The sequence below is a fragment of the Ambystoma mexicanum genome, chromosome 10, assembly GCF_040938575.1.
Source record: "Ambystoma mexicanum isolate Mex_15411 chromosome 10, UKY_AmexF1_1, whole genome shotgun sequence".
Taxonomy (NCBI): Eukaryota; Metazoa; Chordata; class Amphibia; order Caudata; family Ambystomatidae; genus Ambystoma; species Ambystoma mexicanum.
In genome coordinates this window covers 173,374,292-173,396,967 of record NC_090932.1, presented here as the reverse complement: position 1 = coordinate 173,396,967, position 22,676 = coordinate 173,374,292, and the positions used below count along the sequence as shown (strand labels likewise).

Here is a 22,676-nt window from a genome sequence, read left to right as displayed (position 1 = left end):
GGAGCTTTCAGGTTACCCCCCAATAAATGTCTACTGTACAGGGATCACACAATTACCTTTTAAGGCACCTCTGGATTAATGTGTCAAAGCAAAATACACTGCCTAGGAAGAACCACAGAACCCGCGACATTTGTGATTTCTACTATCGTTCATTGTTTAAAGTGTTAAAAGCACTCCAAGGGGTAACACTACACATACGAAACACATATTTCCATAACAATATTAAGGGGGTCATTTTAAATCAAATGAATGCTAATCGCATGCCACCAATGTAGGAACGTACATACTGGGCCCCGGGCATGCAATGTAAAACATTTGCAAGGAATAGTGGAAAAGTAAAGAGTAAATCCAGGCAAAATTGCCTTTTCTCCTTGCTTTTATGTTCCATTTTGCAAAAAGGTTAATGTCGCAGGCAAATTACCTTTTGCAGAAGGCATTTATTAAAGGTCTCCTGCTCGTTAGCAGGTGCTAATTAGAGGCGGACCCCATAGGCCTCGATTTGTCTTAAGCCTCCATGGAAATCTCATGCAGGTGTGAAACGCTGTGCTCCTCCATGACCGAGGAGGAAAGCATGGCAGACATGCATTATACCTCACATTTACTCCCTGCTTTACCAAAGCATGGCAGAGATGCATCACGCCTCACAGTTAATTCCTGTCTTACCAAAGCATGGAAAGAGATGCATTTGGCCTCACATTTACTCCCTGTTTTACCAGAGCCTGGCAAAGATGCAATATGCCTCATATTTACTTCCTGTTTTACCAAAGCGTGGCAGAGATGCATTACGCCACAAATTTACTCCATGTTTTAACAAAGCATGGCAGAGATGCATCACACCTCACATGTACTCCCTGTTTTACAAAAGCATGGCAAAGATTTATTGCATCTCATATTTACTCCCTGTTTAACCAAAGCATGGCAGTGATACATTACACTACATATTTACTCCTTGTTTTACCAAAGCATGGCAGAGATGCATCATGCCTCACATTTACTCCCTGTTTTACCAAAGCACGCAAAGAGATGCATTAAGCCTCACATTTGCTTACTGTTTTACTAAAGCATGGCAAAGATGCATGATGCCTCGTATTTGCTCTGTGTTTTACCGAAGCTTGGCAGAGATGCATTACGCCTCACATGTATTCCTTGTTTTATCAAAGCATTGCAAAGATGCATTACGCCTCACATTTACTTCCTGTATTACCAAAGCATGGCAGAGATGCATCACGCCTCAAATTTACTCCCTGTATTACCAAAGCATGGCAAAGATGCATTACTCCTCAAATTTACTCCCTGTTTTACCAAAGCATGGCAAAGATGCATTATGCCTCACATTGCTCCTTGTTTTTCCAAAGATTGCAGAGATACATCACGCTTCATTTACTCCGTCTTACCAAAACATGGCAAGAAATGCATTACAGCTCCAATTTACTCCCTGCTTTGCCAAATCATGCACAGAGATGCATTACGCCTCACATTTACCCCCTGTTTTGCCAAAGTAGGGAAAGAGATGCATTACACCTTACATTTACTCCCTGTATAACCAAAGCATGGAAAGAGATGCATTACGCCTCACATCCATTTACTTCCTGTTTTACCAAAGCATGGAAAGAGATGCATATGCCTCACATTTACTCCCTGTGTCCCAAAGCATGGCATAGATGCATCAAGCCTTACATTTACTCCCTGTATTACCAAAGCATGGCAAAGATGTCTTACTCGTCACATTTACTCCCTGTTTACCAAAGCATGGCGAAGATGCATTACACCTTACATTGCTCCCTGTTTTACCAAAGCATTGCAGAGATGCATCACATCTCACATTTACTCCCTGTTTTACCAAAGCATGGCAAAGACGCATTGCACCTCACATTTACTCCTTGGTTTATCAAAGCTTGGCAGAGATGCATCATGCCTCACATTTACTCCCTGTTTTAGCAAAGCATGGCAAAGATGCATCATGCCTCATTTTTACTCCATGTTTTACCAAAGCATGGAAAGAGATGCATTACACCTCACATTTACTCCCTGTTTTACCAAAGAATGGAAAGGGATGCATTACGCCTCACTTTTACTCCCTATTTCCCAAAGCATGGCAGAGATGCATCACTCCTCACATTTCCTCCCTGTATTACGAAAACATGGCAAAGATGCATTACTCCTCGCATTTACTCCCTGTTGTACCAAAGCATTGCAAAGATGCATTACGCCTCACATTGCTCCCTGTTTTACCAAAGCATTGCAGAGATGCATCACATCTGACATTTACTCCCTGTTTTACCAAAGCATGGAAAGAGATGCATTACACCTCACATTTACTCCCTGTTTTATCAAAGCATGGAAAGAGATGCATTACACCTCACATTTACTCCCTGTTTTACCAAAGCATGGCAAAGATGCATTATGCCTCACATTTACTCCCTGTTTTACCAAGTCATGCCAAAGATGCCTTATGCCTCATATTTTCTCCCTGTTTTACCAAAAGATGGCAAAGATGCATTACACCTCACATGGCTCCCTGTTTTACTAAAGCATTGCAGAAATGCATCACGTTTCACATGTACTCCCTGTTTTACCAAAGCATGGCAAAGATGCATTGCACCTCATATTTACTCCCTGTTTTAGCAACGCTTGGCAGAGATGCATTACGCTTCATATTTACTCTTTGTTTTATCAAAGCATGGCAGAGATGTATCATGCCTCACATTTACTCCCTGTTTTACCAAATCATGCAAAAGATGCATTATGCCTCCCATTTACTCCATGCTTTACCAAAGCATGGCAAAGATGCATTGCACCTCACATTTACTCCCTGTTTTATCAAAGCATGGCAGAGATGCATTACGCTTCACATTTAATCCCTGTTTTACCAAAGCATGGAAAGAGATGCATTACGCCTCACATTTACTCCCTGTCTTACCAAAGCATGGCAAAGATGCATTATGCCTCATATTTACTCCCTGTTTTACCAAAGCATGGCAAAGATGCATTGCACCTCACATTTACTCCCTGTTTTATCAAAGCATGGGGGGATGCATCACGTCTCACATTTACTCCCTGTTTTCCCAAACCATGGAAGGAGATGCATTATGACTCACATTTACTTCCTGTTTTACCAAAGCATGACAAAGATGCATTATGCTTCATATTTATACGCTGTTTTACCAAAGCTTGGCAGAGATGCATTATGCCTCACATTTACTCCTTGTTTTACCAAAGCATGGCAGAGATGCATCATGGCTCACATTAACTCCCTGTTTTACCAAAGCCTGGCAGAGATCCACCATGCCTCACATTTGCTACCTGTTTTACCAAAGCATGGAAAGAGATCCATTGGACCTCACATTTACTCCCTGTTTTGCCAAAGCATGGCAAAGATACATTACGCCTTACATTTACTCCCTGTATTACCAAAGCATGTAAAGAGATGCATTACGCATCACATTCATTTACTTCCTGTTTACCAAAGCATGGCAGAGATGCATAACTCCTCACATTTACTCCTTGTTTTACCAAACATTGCCGAGATGCATCATGCCTCATATTTACTCCCTGTTTTATCAAAGCATGGCAAAGATGCATTATGCCTCATATTTACTCCCTGTTTTATCAAAGCTTGGAAGAAATGCATTACGCCTCACATTTACTCCTTGTTTTACCAAAGCATTGCAGAGATGCATCACGCCTCACATGTATTTCCTGTTTTACAAAAGCATGGCAAATATGCATTGCGCCTCACATTTACTCCATGTTTTACCAAAGCATGGCAGAGATGCATTATACCTCACATTTGCTCCTTGTTTTACTAAAGCATGGCAAAGATGCATTATGCCTCATATTTGCCCCCTGTTTTACCAAAGCTTGGAAGAAATGCATTACACCTCACATTTACCACTTGTTTTACCAAACCATGGCAGAGATGCATCACTCCTCACATTTACTCCCTGTATTACCAAAACATGGCAAAGATGCATTACTCCTCACATTTACTCCCTGTTTTACCAAAGCATTGTGAAGATGCATTACGCCTCACATTGCTTCCTGTTTTACCAAAGCACTGCAGAGATGCCTCACATCTCAAATTTACTGCCTGTTTTACCAAAGCATGGCAGAGATGCATAACTCCTCACATATACTCCTTGTTTTATCAAAGTATTGCCGAGATGCATCATGCCTCATATTTACTCCCTGTTTTATCAAAGCATGGCAAATATGCATTATGCCTCATATTTACTCCCTGTTTTATCAAAGCTTGGAAGAAATGCATTGCGCCTCACATTTATTACGTTTTATCAAAGCATGGCAGAGATGAATTACACTTCACATTTACTCCTTGTTTTACTAAAGCATGGAAAAGATGCATTACGCCTCACGTTTACTCCCTGTTTTACCAAACCATGGCAAAGATGCATTATGCCTCATATTTACTCCCTGTTTTACCAAAGCTTGGAAGAAATGCATTACACCTCACATTTACCACTTGTTTTACCAAAGCATGGCAGAGATGCAACACTCCTCACATTTACTCCCTGTATTACCAAAGCATGGCAAAGATGCATTACTCCTCACATGTACTCCCTGTTTTACCAAAGCATTGTGAAGATGCATTACGCCTCACATTGCTCCCTGTTTTACCAAAGCACTGCAGAGATGCCTCACATCTCAAATTTACTGCCTGTTTTACCAAAGCAGCATGGGAAGAGTTATATTACACCTCACCCTTACTCCCTGTTTTATCAAAGCATGGCAGAGATGCATTACACCTCACATTTACTCCCTGTATTACCAAAGCATGGAAAGAGATGCATTATGCATCACATTCATTTACTTCCTGTTTACCAGAGCATGGCAGAGATGCATAACTCCTCACATTTACTCCTTGTTTTACCAAAGCATGGCAAAGATGCATTGCACCTCACATTTACTCGCTGTTTTATCAAAGCATGGCAGAGATGTATCATGCCTCACATTTACTCCCTGTTTTACCAAATCATGCAAAAGATGCATTATGCCTCCCATTTACTCCCTGCTTTACCAAAGCATGGCAAAGATACATTATGTCTCACATTTACTCCCTGTATTACCAAAGCATGGAAAGAGATGCATTACGCCTCACATTTATTTACTTCCTGTTTTACCAAAGCATGGAAAGAGATGCATCACGCCTCACATTTACTCCATGTTTTACCAAAGCATGGAAAGAGATGTATTACACCTCATATTTACTCCCTGTTTTACCAAAGCATGGCAAAGATACATTACGCCTTACATTTACTCCCTGTATTACCAAAGCATGGAAAGAGATGCATTACGCATCACATTCATTTACTTCCTGTTTACCAAAGCATGGCAAGAGAAGCATTATGCCTCACATTTACTCCCTGTATTACCAAAGCATGGAAAGAGATGCATTACGCCTCACATTTATTTACTTCCTGTTTTACCAAAGCATGGAAAGAGATGCATCACGCCTCACATTTACTCCATGTTTTACCAAGCATGGAAAGAGATGTATTACACCTCATATTTACTCCCTGTTTTACCAAAGCATGGCAAAGATGCATTATGCTTCATATTTGCTCCCTGTTTTACCAAAGTTTGGCAGAGATGCATTACGCCTCACATTTAATCCCTGTTTTACCAAAGCATAGAAAGAGATGCATTACGCCTCACATTTAGTCCTTGTTTTACCAAAGCATGGAAAAGATGCATTACGCCTCACGTTTACTTCCTGTTTTACGAAAGCATGGCAGAGATGCATCATGCCTCACAATTACTCCCTGTATTACCAAAGCATGGCAAAGATGCATTATTCGTCACATTTAATCCCATTTTTGCCAAAGCATGGAAAGAGATGTATTAAACCTCACATTAGCTCCCTGTTTTATGAAAGCATGGAAAGAGACGTATTACACCTCACATTAGCTCCCTGTTTTATAAAAGCATGGCAAAGACACATTACGCCTCACATTTACTCCCTGTATTACCAAAGCATGGAAAGAGATGCATTACGCCTCACATTTATTTACTTTCTGTATTACCAAAGCATGGCAAAGATGCATAACTCCTCACATTTACTCCCTGTTTTACCAAAGCATTGCAAAGATGCATTACGCCTCACATTGCTCCCTGTTTTACCAAAGCACTGCAGAGATGCCTCACATCTCAAATGTACTCCCTGTTTTACCAAAGCATGGAAAGAGTTATATTACACCTCACCCTTACTCCCTGTTTTATCAAAGCATGACAGAGATGCATTACGCCTCACATTTACTCCTTGTATTACCAAAGCATGGCAGAGATGCATCATGCTTCACATTTACTCCCTGTTTTATCAAAGCATGGGAAGAGATGCATTATGTCTCACATTTACTGCTTGTTTTACCAAAGCATGGCAAAGATGCAGTATGCCTCATATTCACTGCCTGTTTTACCAAAGTTTGGCAGAGATGCATTACGCCTCATATTTACTCCTTGTTTTATCAAAGCATTGCCGAGATGCATCATGCCTCATATTTACTCCCTGTTTTATCAAAGCATGGAAGAAATGCATTACGCCTCACATTTACTCCTTTTTTACCAAAGCATTGCAGAGATGCATCACGCCTCACATTTATTTCCTGTTTTACAAAAGCATGGCAAATATGCATTGCGCCTCACATTTACTCCATGTTTTACCAAAGCATGGCAGAGATGCATTATACCTCACATTTGCTCCTTGTTTTACTAAAGCATGGCAAAGATGCATTATGCCTCATATTTGCTCCCTGTTTTACCAAAGCTTGGCCGAGATGCATTACGCCTCACATTTACTCCTTGTTTTACCAAAGCATAGAAAGAGATGCATTACGCCTCACATTTAGTCCTTGTTTTACCAAAGCATGGAAAAGATGCATTACGCCTCACGTTTACTTCCTGTTTTACGAAAGCATCGCAGAGATGCATCATGCCTCACAATTACTCCCTGTATTACCAAAGCATGGCAAAGATGCATTATTTGTCACATTTAATCCCATTTTTGCCAAAGCATGGAAAGAGATGTATTACACCTCACATTAGCTCCCTGTTTTATGAAAGCATGGAAAGAGACGTATTACACCTCACATTAGCTCCCTGTTTTATAAAAGCATGGCAAAGATACATTACGCCTCACATTTACTCCCTGTATTACCAAAGCATGGAAAGAGATGCATTACGCCTCACATTTATTTACTTCCTGTTTTACCAAAGCATGGAAAGAGATGCATCACGCCTCACATTTACTCCATGTTTTACCAAAGCATGTAAAGAAATGCATTACACCTCACATTTACCCTGTTTTACCAAAGCATGTCAAAGATGCATTGCAACTCACATTTACTCCTTTTTATACCAAAACATGGCAGAGATGCATCACGCCTCACATTTACTTCCTGTTTTACCAAAGCATGGAAAGAGATGCATTACACCTTACATTTACTCCCTGTTTTACAAAAGCATTGCAAAGAAGCATTGTGCCTCATATTTACTCCCTGTGTTAAGATAGCTTGGCAGAGATGCATTACACCTCACATTTACTCCTTGTTTTAGCAAAGCATGGAAAGATATCCATCATAGCTCACATTAACTCCGTGTTTTACCAAAGCATGGCACAGATGCATCACACCTCACATTTACTCCCTGTTTTACCAAAGTATGGCAAAGATACATCAACACTTACTCCCTGTTTTACCAAATCATGGAAAGAGATGCAATATGCCTCACATTTAGTCCCTGTTTTACCAAAGCATGGCAACGATACATTACGCCTCACATTTACTCCCTGTTTTACCAAAGCATGGAAAGAGATGCAATATGCCTCACATTTAGTCCCTTTTTTACCAAAGCATGGAACGAGATGCATTACATGTCACATTCATTTAGTCCCTGTTATTACGCCTCACATTTGCTTACTGTGTTACCAAAGCATGGCAAAGATGCATTGCGCCTCATATTTACTCCCTGTTTTATCAAAGCATGGCAGAGATGCATCATGCCTCACATTTACCCCCTGTTTGACCAAAGCATAGAAAGGGAAGCATTACACCTAATATTTGCTCCCTGTTCACCAAAGCATTGCAAAGGTGCATAATGCCTCATATTTACTCCCTGTTTTACCAAAGCATGGAAAAAGATGCATTACACCTCACATTTACTCCCTGTTTTACCAAAGCATGGCAGAGATGCATCATGCCTCACATGTACTCTCTGTTTTACCAAAGCCTGGAAAGAGGTACATGTCACCTCACAAATCCTCCCTGTTTTACCCAAGCATGGCAAAGATGCATTATGCTTCATATTTATACGCTGTTTTACCAAAGCTTGGCAGAGATGCATTATGCATCACATTTACTCCTTGTTTTACCAAAGCATGGCAGAGATCCATCATGCCTCACATTTGCTACCTGTTTTACCAAAGCATGGAAAGAGATGCATTGGACCTCACATTTACTCCCTGTTTTGCCAAAGCATGGCAAAGATACATTACGCCTTACATTTACTCCCTGTATTACCAAAGCATGTAAAGAGATGCATTACGCATCACATTCATTTACTTCCTGTTTACCAAAGCATGGCAGAGATGCATAACTCCTCACATTTACTCCTTGTTTTACCAATCATTGCCGAGATGCATCATGCCTCATATTTACTCCCTGTTTTATCAAAGCATGGCAAAGATGCATTATCCCTCATATTTACTCCCTGTTTTATCAAAGCTTGGAAGAAATGCATTACGCCTCACATTTACTCCTTGTTTTACCAAAGCATTGCAGAGATGCATCACGCCTCACATGTATTTCCTGTTTTACAAAAGCATGGCAAATATGCATTGCGCCTCACATTTACTCCATGTTTTACCAAAGCATGGCAGAGATGCATTATACCTCACATTTGCTCCTTGTTTTACTAAAGCATGGCAAAGATGCATTATGCCTCATATTTGCTCCCTGTTTTACCAAAGCCTGGAAGAAATGCATTACACCTCACATTTACTCCTTGTTTACCAAAGCATTGTGAAGATGCATTACGCCACACATTGCTTCCTGTTTTAGCAAAGCACTGCAGAGATGCCTCACATCTCAAATTTACTGCCTGTTTTACCAAAGCATGGCAGAGATGCATAACTCCTCACATTTACTCCTTGTTTTATCAAAGCATTGCAGAGATGCATCACGGCTCACATGTATTTCCTGTTTTACAAAAGCATGGCAAAGATGCATTGCGCCTCACATTTACTACGTTTTATCAAAGCATGGCAGAGGTGAATTTCACCTCACATTTACTCCTTGTTTTACTAAAGCATACAAAAGATGCATTACGCCTCACGTTTACTCCCTGTTTTACCAAAGCATGGCAAAGATGCATTATGCCTCATATTTACTCCCTGTTTTACCAAATCATGCAAAAGATGCATTATGCCTCCCATTTACTCCCTGCTTTACCAAAGCATGGCAAAGATACATTATGTCTCACATTTACTCCCTGTATTACCAAAGCATGGAAAGAGATGCATTACGCCTCACATTTATTTACTTCCTGTTTTACCAAAGCATGGAAAGAGATGCATCACGTCTCACATTTACTCCATGTTTTACCAAAGCATGGAAAGAGATGTATTACACCTCATATTTACTCCCTGTTTTACCAAAGCATGGCAAAGATACATTACGCCTTACATTTACTCCCTGTATTAACAAAGCATGGAAATAGATGCATTACGCATCACATTCATTTACTTCCTGTTTACCAAAGCATGGCAAGAGAAGCATTATGCCTCACATTTACTCCTTGTTTTACCAAAGCATGGCAAAGATGCATTATGCCTCATATTTACTCCCTGCATCACCAAAGCATGGAAAGAGATGCATTACGCCTCACATTTATTTACTTCCTGTTTTACCAAAGCATGGAAAGAGATGCATCACGCCTCACATTTACTCCATGTTTTACCAAGCATGGAAAGAGATGTATTACACCTCATATTTACTCCCTGTTTTACCAAAGCATGGCAAAGATACATTACGCCTTACATTTACTCCCTGTATTACCAAAGCATGGAAAGAGATGCATTACGCATCACATTCATTTACTCCTTGTTTTATCAAAGCATTGCCGAGATGCATCATGCCTCATTTTTACTCCCTTTTTTATCAAAGCATGGCAAAGATGCATTATGCCTCATATTTACTCCCTGTTTTATCAAAGCTTGGAAGAAATGCATTACGCCTCACATTTACTCCTTGTTTTACCAAAGCATTGCAGAGATGCATCACGCCTCGCATGTATTTCCTGTTTTACAAAAGCATGGCAAATATGCATTGCGCCTCACATTTACTCCATGTTTTACCCAAGCATGGCAGAGATGCATTATACCTCACATTTGGTCCTTGTTTTACTAAAGCATGGCAAAGATGCATTATGCCTCATATTTGCTCCCTGTTTTACCAAAGCTTGGCAGAGATGCATTACGCCTCACATTTAATCCACGTTTTACCAAAGCATAGAAAGAGATGCATTACGCCTCACATTTAATCCCTGTTTTACCAAAGCATGGAAAAGATGCATTACGCCTCACGTTTACTTCCTGTTTTACCAAAGCATGGCAGAGATGCATCACGCCTCACAATTACTCTCTGTATTACCAAAGCATGGCAAAGATGCATTATTCATCACATTTAATCCCTGTTTTACCAAAGCATGGAAAGAGATGCATTACACCTCACATTTATTTACTTCCTGTTTTACCAAAGCATGGAAACCGATGCATCACGCCTCACATTTACTCCATGTTTTACCAAAGCATGGAAAGAGATGTATTACACCTCATATTTACTCCCTGTTTTACCAAAGCATGGCAAAGATACATTACGCCTTACATTTACTCCCTGTATTACCAAAGCATGGAAAGAGATGCATTACACATCACATTCATTTACTTCCTGTTTACCAAAGCATGGCAGAGATGCATAACTCCTCACATTTACTCCTTGTTTTACCAGAGCATGGCAAAGATGCATTATGCCTCATATTCACTCCCTGTTTTACCAAAGTTTGGCAGAGATGCATTACGCCTCATATTTACTCTGTGTTTTATCAAAGCATTGCCGAGATGCATCATGTATCATATTTACTCCCTGTTTTATCAAAGCATAGCAAAGATGCATTATGCCTCATATTTACTCCCTGTTTTATCAAAGCTTGGAAGAAATGCATTACGCCTCACATTTACTCCTTGTTTTACCAAAGCATTGCAGAGATGCATCACGCTTCACATTTATTTCCTGTTTACAAAAGGATGGCAAATATGCATTGCGCCTCACATTTACTCCATGTTTTACCAAAGCATGGCAGAGATGCATTATACCTCATATTTGCTCCCTGTTTTACCAAAGCTTGGCAGAGATGCATTACGCATCACATTTAATCCCTGTTTTACCAAAGCATAGAAAGAGATGCATTACGCCTCACATTTATTTCCTGTTTACAAAAGCATGGCAAATATGCATTGCACCTCACATTTACTCCTTGTTTTACTAAAGCATGGCAAAGATGCATTATGCCTCATATTTGCTCCCTGTTTTACCAAAGCTTGGCAAAGATGCATTACGCATCACATTTAATCCCTGTTTTACCAAAGCATAGAAAGAGATGCATTACGCCTCACATTTATTCCTTGGTTTACCAAAGCATGGAAAAGATGCATTACGCCTCACGTTTACTTCCTGTTTTACCAAAGCATGGCAGAGATGCATCACGCCTCACAATTACTCCCTGTATTACCAAAGCATGGCAAAGATGCATTATTCGTCACATTTAATCCCTGTTTTACCAAAGCATGGAAGGAGATGCATTATGCCTCACATTTACTCCCTGTTTTACCAAAGCATGGAAAGAGATGTATTACACCTCACATTAGCTCCCTGTTTTATTAAAGCATGGCAAAGATACATTATGCCTCACATTTACTCCCTGTATTACCAAAGCATGGAAAGAGATGCATTACGCCTCACATTTATTTACTTCCTTTTTACCAAAGCATGGCAAGGGAAGCATTATGCCTCATATTTACTCCCTGTTTTACCAAAGCTTGGAAGAAATGCATTAAACCTCACATTTACCACTTGTTTTACCAAAGCATGGCAGAGATGCATCACTCCTCACATTTACTCCCTGTATTACCAAAGCATGTCAAAGATGCATTACTCCTCACATTTACTCCCTGTTTTACCAAAGCATTGTAAAGATGCATTACGCCTCACATTGCTCCCTGTTTTACCAAAGCACTGCACAGATGTCTCACATCTCAAATGTACTCCCTGTTTTACCATTGCAGCATGGAAAGAGTTATATTACACCTCACCCTTCCTCCCTGTTTTATCAAAGCATGGCAGAGATGCATTACGCATCACATTAATTTACTTCCTGATTACGAGAGCATGGCAGAGATGCATAACTCCTCACATTTACTCCTTGTTTTACCAAAGCATCGCAAAGATGCATTGCACCTCACATTTACTCCCTGTTTTATCAAAGCATGGCAGAGATGTATCATGCCTCACATTTACTCCCTGTTTTACCAAATCATGAAAAAGATGCATTATGCCTCCCATTTACTCCCTGCTTTACCAAAGCATGGCAAAGATACATTACGCCTCACATTTACTCCCTGTATTACCAAAGCATGGAAAGAGATGCATCACGCCTCACATTTACTCCATGTTTTACCAAGGCATGGAAAGAGATGTATTACACCTCATATTTACTCCCTGTTTTACCAAAGCATGGCAAAGATACATTACGCCTTACATTTACTCCCTGTATTACCAAAGCATGGAAAGAGATGCATTACGCATCACATTCATTTACTTCCTGTTTACCAAAGCATGGCAAGAGAAGCATTATGCCTCACATTTACTCCTTGTTTTACCAAAGCATGGCAAAGATGCATTATGCCTCATATTTACTCCATGTATTACCAAAGCATGGAAAGAGATGCATTACGCCTCACATTTATTTACTTCCTGTTTTACCAAAGCATGAAAAGAGATGTATTACACCTCACATTTACTCCATGTTTTACCAAAGCATGGAAAGAGATGTATTACACCTCATATTTACTCCCTGTTTTACCAAAGCATGGCAAAGATACATTATGCCTCATATTTGCTCCCTGTTTTACCAAAGCATGGCAGAGATGCATAACTCCTCACATGTACTCCTTGTTTTACCAAAGCATGGCAAAGATGCATTATGCCTCATATTCACTCCCTGTTTTACCAAAGTTTGGCAGACATGCATTACGCCTCATATTTACTCCTTGTTTTATCAAAGCATTGCCGAGATGCATCATGCCTCATATTTACTCTCTGTTTTATCAAAGCATGGCAAAGATGCATTATGCCTCATATTTACTCCCTGTTTTACCAAAGCATTGCAGAGATACATCACGCCTCACATGTATTTCCTGTTTTACAAAAGCATGGCAAATATGCATTGCGCCTCACATTTACTCCATGTTTTACCAAAGCATGGCAGAGATGCACTATACCTCACATTTGCTCCTTGTTTTACTAAAGCATGGCAAAGATGCATTACGCCTCACATTTAATCCCTGTTTTACCAAAGCATAGAAAGAGATGCATTACGCCTCACATTTATTCCTTGGTTTACCAAAGCATGGAAAAGATGCATTACACCTCACGTTTACTTCCTGTTTTACCAAAGCATGGCAGAGATGCATCACGCCTCACAATTATTCCCTGTATTACCAAAGCATGACAAAGATGCATTATTCGTCACATTTAATCCCTGTTTTACCAAAGCATGGAAGGAGATGCATTATGCCTCACATTTACTCCCTGTTTTACCAAAGCATGGAAAGAGATGTATTACACCTCACATTAGCTCCCTGTTTTATCAAAGCATGGCAAAGATACATTACGCCTCACATTTACTCCCTGTATTACCAAAGCATGGAAAGAGATGCATTACGCCTCGCATTTATTTACTCCCTGTATTACCAAAGCATGGAAAGAAATGCATTACACCTCACATTTACCCTGTTTTACCCAAGCATGGCAAAGATGCACTGCAACTCACATTTACTCCTTTTTATACCAAAGCATGGCAGAGATGCATCACGCCTCACATTTACTTCCTGTGTTACCATAGCTTTGCAGAGATGCATTACGCCTCACATTTACTCATTGTTTTACCAAAGCATGTCAGAGATGCATCACACCTCATATTTACTCCCTGTTTTACAAAAGCATTGCAAAGAAGCATTGTGCCTCACATTTACTGCCTGTTTTACCAAAGCATGGCAGAGATGCATTACACCTCACATTTACTCCCTGTTTTACCAAAGTATTGCAAAGATACATCAACACTTACTCGCTGTTTTACCAAAGCATGGAAAGAGATGCATTACACCTCACATTTACTTCCTGTTTTACCAAAGCATGGCAACGATACATTACGCCTCACATTTACTCCCTGTTTTACCAACCCTGGAAAGAGATGCAATATGCCTCACATTTAGTCCCTGTTTTACCAAAGCATGGAACGAGATGCATTACGTCTCACATTCATCTAGTCCCTGTTTTACCAAAGCATGGAAAGATATGCATTACGCCTCACATTTGCTTACTGTGTTACCAAAGAATGGCAAAGATGCATTGCGCCTCATATTTACTCCCTGTTTTATCAAAGCATGGCAGAGATGCATCATGCCTCACATTTACCCCCGTTTGACCAAAGCATAGACAGGGATGCATTACACCTAATATTTGCTCCCTGTTCACCAAAGCATTGCAAAGGTGCATAATGCTTCATATGTACTCCCTGTTTTACCAAAGCATGGAAAAAGATGCATTACACCTCACATTTACTCCCTGTTTTACCAAAGCATGGCAGAGATGCATCAACACTTACTCCCTGTTTTACCAAAGTATGGCAAAGATACATCAACACTTACTCCCTGTTTTACCAAAGCATGGAAAAAGATGCATTACACCTCACATTTACTCCCTGTTTTACCAACCATGGAAAGAGGGACATGTCACCTCACAAATCCTCCCTGTTTTACCCAAGCATGGCAAAGATGCAATATGCTTCATATTTATACGCTGTTTTACCAAAGCATGGCAGAGATCCATCATGCCTCACATTTACTCCCTGTTTTACCAAAACATGGAAAGAGATGCATTGGACCTCACATTTACTCCCTGTTTTACCAAAGCATGGCAAAGATACATTATGCCTCACATGTATTTCCTGTTTTACCAAAGCGTGGAAAGTGATGCATTATGCCTCAAATTTACTCCCTATTTTACCAAAGCCTGGCAAGAGATGCATTACGCCTCACATTCACTTTCTCACTGTTTTACTAAAGCATGAAAAGAGATGCATTACAGCTCCCATTTACTCCCTGTTTTCCAAAACATGGCAGAGATGCATCACGCCTGACATTTACTCCTTGTTTTACCAAAGCATGGCAAAGATGCATTGCGCCTCACATTTACTCTGTTTTATCAAAGCATGGCAGAGATGCATTACACCTCACATTTACTCCTTGTGTTACCAAAGCATGGCAGAGAAGCATCACGCCTCACATTTACTTGCTGTTTTACCAAAGCATGGCAGAGATGCATTACACCTCACTTTTACTCCTTGTTTTACCAAAGCATGGCAGCGATTCATCACGTCTCACATTTACTTCCTGTTTTACCAAAGCATGGAAAGAGATGCATTATGCTTCACATTTACTCCTTGTTTTACCACTCCACCCAGTTTAAAATGACACCCTAAGAAGGGAAATTCAATTAGAAAAATGGATGACCAGGCTGCCAAAGTTTGTGAATGTAGGAACTGAGTATTGGGCATTGCTGGGCTCACATTGAGTGAATATTGCAGCTGCGGACTGAAACAATTGTGAATCAAATAAATATATAAACAAATAAACATATGAAAGACTGGGCTGGTGCAAGGATTGTCCCTGAGTTTAGGAAAGTGACATTTTGTTGCCCCCAGGTCCCTAGATATAAGACTGAGGGCCTCATCACAAGTGGGTGGTTTCCCGCTGGTAAATCCGCCAGGATACTGCCCAATGCAAATAGTGTTACCGCAACTCAGGCCAGTGCTATTATCGCCGGATCCCGAGTTATGGGTGGGCGGCAAGTTCCCATTCATATTGGGTCCATTGGACCCAATGGGACATTTACGGTGCTATTACCGCGGCGCTAATAGTGCCAAAAATGGTCAGAAAGTGCCCAGATTTACCTCCAGTTCAAAGCTGGAGGTAAATCCCAATTTTCTACCCAGCTCATAATTGGACAATACGTATTAGAAAGCAAGCAATAAAAATGGGCCCGGTGAACGGGACACTTGTTCGATATGGGTGGTCATAGGGGCATTGCAGCAACCTACAGCTCTGCACTTTGGGGATATTGCAGGTTCCAGCCATCCCGCAAAGTTTCCCACCCTACACCAGGAACATGACCGTTGTCATATTGACGATACAGTAGCAGTAAACCCACTTATATATTGGAATAGACTGCGGCGTAACAAAACACTTGGACTAACACATCGGCTGGTTCATGATGTACTATCCTCAGACATCTGTCTGAGTTGTACTTGGTTTAGATATATTACAAGGAAATTGACAAAGTTCGGGGTTGCATCTATTTACGGTCTCAGGGCTCGATTCTCATCAAGGTGTTAAGTAGCGAAAAGGTCTCAGAAAGTGTTAGCAACCTTTATGTTACTTAACACCTATTCTGAAGGTGGTCAATTCTTCTGAAGTCGAAATGAATGCACCACTTTTGGACTATGTATGCCGGTTGCTAGGAAGGGCAGAAAACCAACCTAGCAACCAGCACTTTCAGAATGTTTCATTTTTGAAGCCCGTGGGACTCCTCCACATTTGCAGTATGACAAGCCCCCAGCCTCGCTGAGGGACCATCCAGCGAAGCTGGGGCCTTTGAACAAATGTACTCTGTGCTCCTTTCCCCACCATTGTGCAGGTATGTGGTGTCTGTAGCCAGGGCCGGGCTTTGTGTCAGGCAGTGCTGGCTTCTGCCTGAGATGTCAGCCTCTAAGGAGTTCTGCACCAGCAGTCCGACGAGAGTCCGGACCGTCAAGTATCTCATGAAAAAAAAAGTTTTGTGAAAAAATAAATGAATACTGTTGTGTCACTTGTGTAAATTTGTATTCGTTTTTTATTAGTTGACAGGGCACTATACCCAGTCTGACCAGTGACTGAGCGCATGCAGAAGCAGCAGCAGTCTCTGTATTCCAATTTCGTGCTCACGTGCTCCACATTGATTTTTATGATGCTAGGAGCAGCCTCAGGGGGCAGGGCAGCAAATAGCATAATCTGTTGCTTTCAATTCTCAAGTTCCCCAGGTGGCGCCAGCCAGGCTTACAGCCTGGCCACACATACCCTCCACTGCACTGCCAGGGGGTTGATTGATTGGGCAGCCTGCCCTGCTGTGACCCTATATCAGTGCTTGGCAATAAAATTAGGAATCGAGCAGGATCAAGGCGCAGCAGCAGGATGTAGGCAGGTGCCCAGCCAGGAGGAGCCCAGAGCCCAGCCACGCCACCCTTGTGCCCAGCCCCGCCGCTGGCTGCCAGTGCCACTGTCAGATTGGCCTTGCCTGACGGTGCACTGTTAGCCATTATAATTCTGATAAGTAAGTACTACTGTACCATGAATATACCGTAAATCTGCAGAAACTCAATGTCTCAGTGAGCGCAGGCTTTATTCTCCACCTTACAGTGTGATTTTTAAAATATGTGCAACATGTATTTTAAAAATCAGCCTTGAATTCTTAATTTTTCGCATCTGTCAGTCTATGCTAGTGTCCTGTGTGCTACACACTTTTCTCCTTGGCCGTGATCAGCCGCCATATGCTGTAGTATTGTATCTGCTTCATAATGTGCACAACTTAAGTGTTTGATTAGGGTTAACATTGGAAAGGATGTTACGTGGGAGGCGGGAGGTAGGAAAAAGTGGTGTTGAGTTTGACTCCTGACCCTAAATGATACATCTGGCATGAAGCAGGGCTATAGTGTCTGGGTTGCCATTGTCTTGCGTTTCGGTGTGTGGAACCTCCGCGCTGTATAGCCCTGACGGTGTGCTGTGGGTTATCGGACTGGTGCCTCCACTTTCATTTTCACCACTCCAGTGCCTGGTGGTACACAGCAAAATTTAAATTCTGTGGCACCAATTTTCATGCAACTGGGCTCTTAACCTAAAACCCACTTGGAGCGCAAAATCATAATGTGTCTTCTAGTGAGATGCATACATGATTTTGAAATGTCTTGCATTGCAGTAAGTGCACATGCATCCGCTGATCACCTTTAACAGCCTTTTCCCTGCTGATTGATCCTGTTTTTCACAAGCGTTGCAGTGATTGTTTGACCTTCCTTACTAAGCTCCCTGATCTGGAGGATCCCTGCCTTCGAGCTTGCATTGCCTGCCTTTGCTTGGCAGAGTTACTACTTCTTGAACATCAAGTGCTCTGATTACTTTCTGAAGCGGTGATGAGGGCCTTTGCGTGGCCAGAGCGACGGCCCGCCTCCAAGACCCTCCAGCCACAGCAGGCTCAGGTGAAGCCATATCTAGTGTTTGTTCATATTTCATGTAACTGCACATTCTTGTTTGTGTGACCTTTGGACGAGTGTGCGTGTTCGGCAGCAGCTCACTGCATGATGGCTTCAGCTGCAGCGCTTTGTTGAGCACAATGCTCAAATTCGTGGCTGCGTAGGTGAGGTGTATCATTGTACTGCTTTTGGTACTGTAAGGGCTTATTTAATGCTCAATTGTGGTGGCTTCAGACGAGGCGTTTTGTGTAGAACCATATTGTGTAAAAGCATGCACTCTTGCAGTGGTCTCGTGATGTGACCAATGTCCTTAAAATGTGCTCGCTCACTGTGGGTAACAATGGGTTCAGGGGATGTGTTTTAAGTGCACTGCTCTCTCTCCGCGCACTGTACCCATGGTCGTGGTGCATAACTCTCAAGTGACCGTTGTTGTGTAGAACGTACTAGATGTTTACTCTTTCTGAGTGTCTACATTCTAACGATGCTCCACGTGCATCTAGATGGTGGGGTGAGAGGAGTGGGTGTCGGTGAGCATGTCTGTATGCATATATGGGTGTTACTGTGCACCTGAGAGTGAGAGGTGAGGGACTCTGCATGTGTTTTTGTACATATGTGTAAATGCGTGTGTGAACACAAGTGCCTGTATGTGTTTATCTGGGCGTGCGGTACACGGGGGAGGAAGAGCATGGTGAGATGGAGCAGAGCTGGGTCCTGGGGCAAAGGCAATTTATTTGGTGAGGAAAAGTTATGTAAAGTGCGGGTGAGGAGTGGACATATGTACCAACCGTATCAATGTCATTAGAAAATGATAGTCAAGGAACAATCCGTCCATCCAGCCTCCCCATCATTGCTGCAATTACACAGTAAATGATTTCCATTTATAGCACTGTGAATGTATTACATTCCCCTAACACCGTCTCTCCTGGGGCTCTCCTTGCTGGCAAGGGGCACTACGCTAGGGCTGGTGTGAAGTTGGACCAAATAGTCCCAGTGTTTCTGTGTGGCTCAGTTAAAAAGACTTAAAGGGAGGTGAAGTACCGCATATTGTGGCCTGCCTTTTCCCTAAACAAGGAAACGAACTAAGGGCAGATGAAATGATATGATGTGGCATGTATAACGCACCTGTGCACAAGTGTTTCTAGGAGTGGCAAGACAAGGAGGAGGAAACCAGGGAGGACAAAATAACAAGCTTGCTTGGCCTTGTGTCATTCAGATCGCACAAGTGCAGGGAAGAGGGAATGGGAGGAGTGCCGGGGGGAGGGGAAGACTGTCACCTAGTATCTAATATATGCATCTTCCATTGAATTTGTATTTCCATCTATTTCTTTATCAAGTGCCCTGTTTACAACATTTGTAACATGCCATTTTTTTGGTTGTCATTTTTGAGGGCTGGGGGGGTGGGTGTCAACGATGCTTCCCTCCTGGGGTTAAATCTGGTGCAATACCGGCCCTGTTTGTAGCACACAATTATATATATCACGTGCGATATATCACACGTGATATATATTTACTGTTGTATATATATATATATATATCAATATAATTATTTCGATATATATATATATATATATATATAGTACTCGGCAGAACTTTCGTTACATTTGCGATTACCTCCTGTTGGGGAGCACGGGAGCTCCAAGAAGACACGGACGCCAGCGGGTACAACAGAGAACCTTCTTTATTCCCTTACAGCTTGGAAGTGCCTCCCTCAACCCCCGTTCCGCCTCCTCACGTCACTTCCTCCCGTGACGTCCCCCTTACATGTGGCTTGCCTTAAAGGGGCAACCACTCGTAACAACACCCCCGGACAAATGTCCTTGCAACCAACTGAACTTGGCCAACTGGCACCAATGTCAACACTCCTCCACTAACCTGGGAGGCCTCCTAACGTTCCTTTGTGGCCTTCCTCGCGGCTCCGGGTGGGGGCCGCCGTCAGCGTCATGCTCAGGGTTGACCTGACTTTGAACCTTTGGTTCGAGGGGGATCCACGTTTCATCACGGCTGTCCATGACTTCCGGGTCGGGGTCCTCCGGGGGCAACTCCTCCTCAACCGGTCTGGTAACGTGCTTGAACCTTGAACAGTTGCGAGTCACTTCTTGATGTCCATTTGTCGCGGTTATCATGGTGCCTTTTATCGCCACCACTCTAAGCGGCTCAGGAGAGAATTGTGAGTCTGTTTTTCTTGTTGCGGCTCTCTGCACCCACACTTCATCTCCTATTTGTAGTTCTTTGGGTTGTGCTCTCCTCCTCCTGTCAGTCTGTTCCCGCATCTTCTCTTTGGTCGCTCTGTCTCGTTCGATGACTTCTTGGTCTGCCTCAGGCCGGTTTGTCGGGTTGTTGACGAGCCTGGTCCTGACCTGGTATTTCATCATAAGCTCTGCTGGGGTTCTGTTCGTGGCTTCTTGAGGGGTGTTCCTATAGTCCCTCAACATTCTGCACAGCGCTTGATGGGGGTCAATCCCCTCTAGGCGAGCCCTTTGTATGGTCTTTTTAATGGACGCCATAAATCTTTCCGCCATGCCATTGGCTTGTGGCCATCTCGGTGTCACTCTTTGGTGATGGAAGCCCATGTGTTTCGCGAATACCCCAAACTCGTGACCACTGAAAGGGGCACCATTATCGGATTTTAGCGTGTCTGGTATCCCCCACTCGCTGAAGACTTCATCAAATGTTGCAGCGACGTGGGCGAACGCTGTTGATTTGACTCGTTTTACTATGGGGAACCTGGAGTGTTCGTCAATAAACAGTAGCAGGTAATCTCCTTCCTCCCTTGGTCCATAGAAATCGACTGCAACTCTCTCCCAAGGATGATCAGGAATTGTGGTTATCCTGAGCGGTACTGGCGGGTCGGGTCTTGCTGTGCACTGGCATGCCGCGCAGTTCTTGACCAACCGGTCGACCATATCGTCCATGAAGGGGAACCAGACATTGCATCTTAACAGACGTTTGGTGTTCTCCGCACCACGATGCCCCTCGTGGGCAGTTTTGATGACTTCCACGCGTAGTGTGGAAGGTATGACAATTTTGCAACCCCTTACCAGAATGACTTTGTCTTGGACTGCCAACTCGGCGTGCACCTTCGCCAGCCTCTCCATCTCATTGCGGCACGTTCCAGGGTGGTTTTTTACTGCTCTGCGGAAGTCCTTCCACTTTCCATTTTCCGTCAGACTGATGGCTAGGGCCATGGACGGGTCTGCAGCCGACGCCACCGCAATTGTTTCAATGGATATGGCAGGCGGTAACGCGTTGGTCGTTACGTAGCTGATGTATTCTACGTCTCCTTGTCGAGGTGTGGGGCTACCGGCCGGGTGTCTGGAGAGGTAGTCTGCTGGGTTGTTCTCTCCTCCAGGTCGGTGAACAATGTCAAAGTCATATTCTTGCAGACGGATTCCCCACCTCTCAATCCTGGGTGGCATTTTTGTGCGCGGGTTGCCGAACAGGGAAAGCAGGGCCTGATGATCTGTGATCAATGTGAACTTTTTCCCGATGACAAAATTATGAAAATGCTCGCACGCCCAGACGGCTGCCAGGCTCTCTTTTTCTGCCTGGGAGTACGCCGACTCCGGCGGGGCCAGGGCTCTGCTGGCGTACGCAACTATGTGCCTTGGATGCGTGTCTTGTCCACTGGTCTGCGCCAGAATGGCGCCTAGTCCCACCGGACTGGCATCTACCACTATTTCAGTGTGCCAGTCAGGGTCAAAGTATGCCAGTTTTCTCGCCTCAGCCAACGATTGTTTGATGTTGTCAAACGCAGCTTGGCACTCCTCAGACCATGCAAACGCGACCTCCTTCTGAAGCAGGCGCCGGAGAGGTTCAGTGATGGATGCGAAATGTGGGATGTACCGAGCACAGTACCCTGCCATTCCCAGAAATGACCTGATGTCGGCGACCTGAGTCGGTCTTTCCAACTGGAAGATGGTGGCTACTTTGTCTGGGTCGGGAGTCATCCCGTCAGCCGAGAAAATGTGGCCAAAGAATTTGAGCTTGGCCTTGCTGAATCGACACTTTTCGATGTTAAGTGTTAGTCCGGCCTCTTGCACTGCCCGGCA

General features: G+C 42.9%; 1 protein-coding gene across 1 annotated transcript in view; it reads right to left on the bottom strand.

Annotated features, from left to right (window-relative positions):
• The window catches only part of LOC138493148 (fish-egg lectin-like), a 262,786-nt gene that overhangs the window by 138,516 nt on the left and 101,594 nt on the right, over positions 1-22,676 (bottom strand). The gene's annotated exons all lie outside the window — the stretch shown is intronic.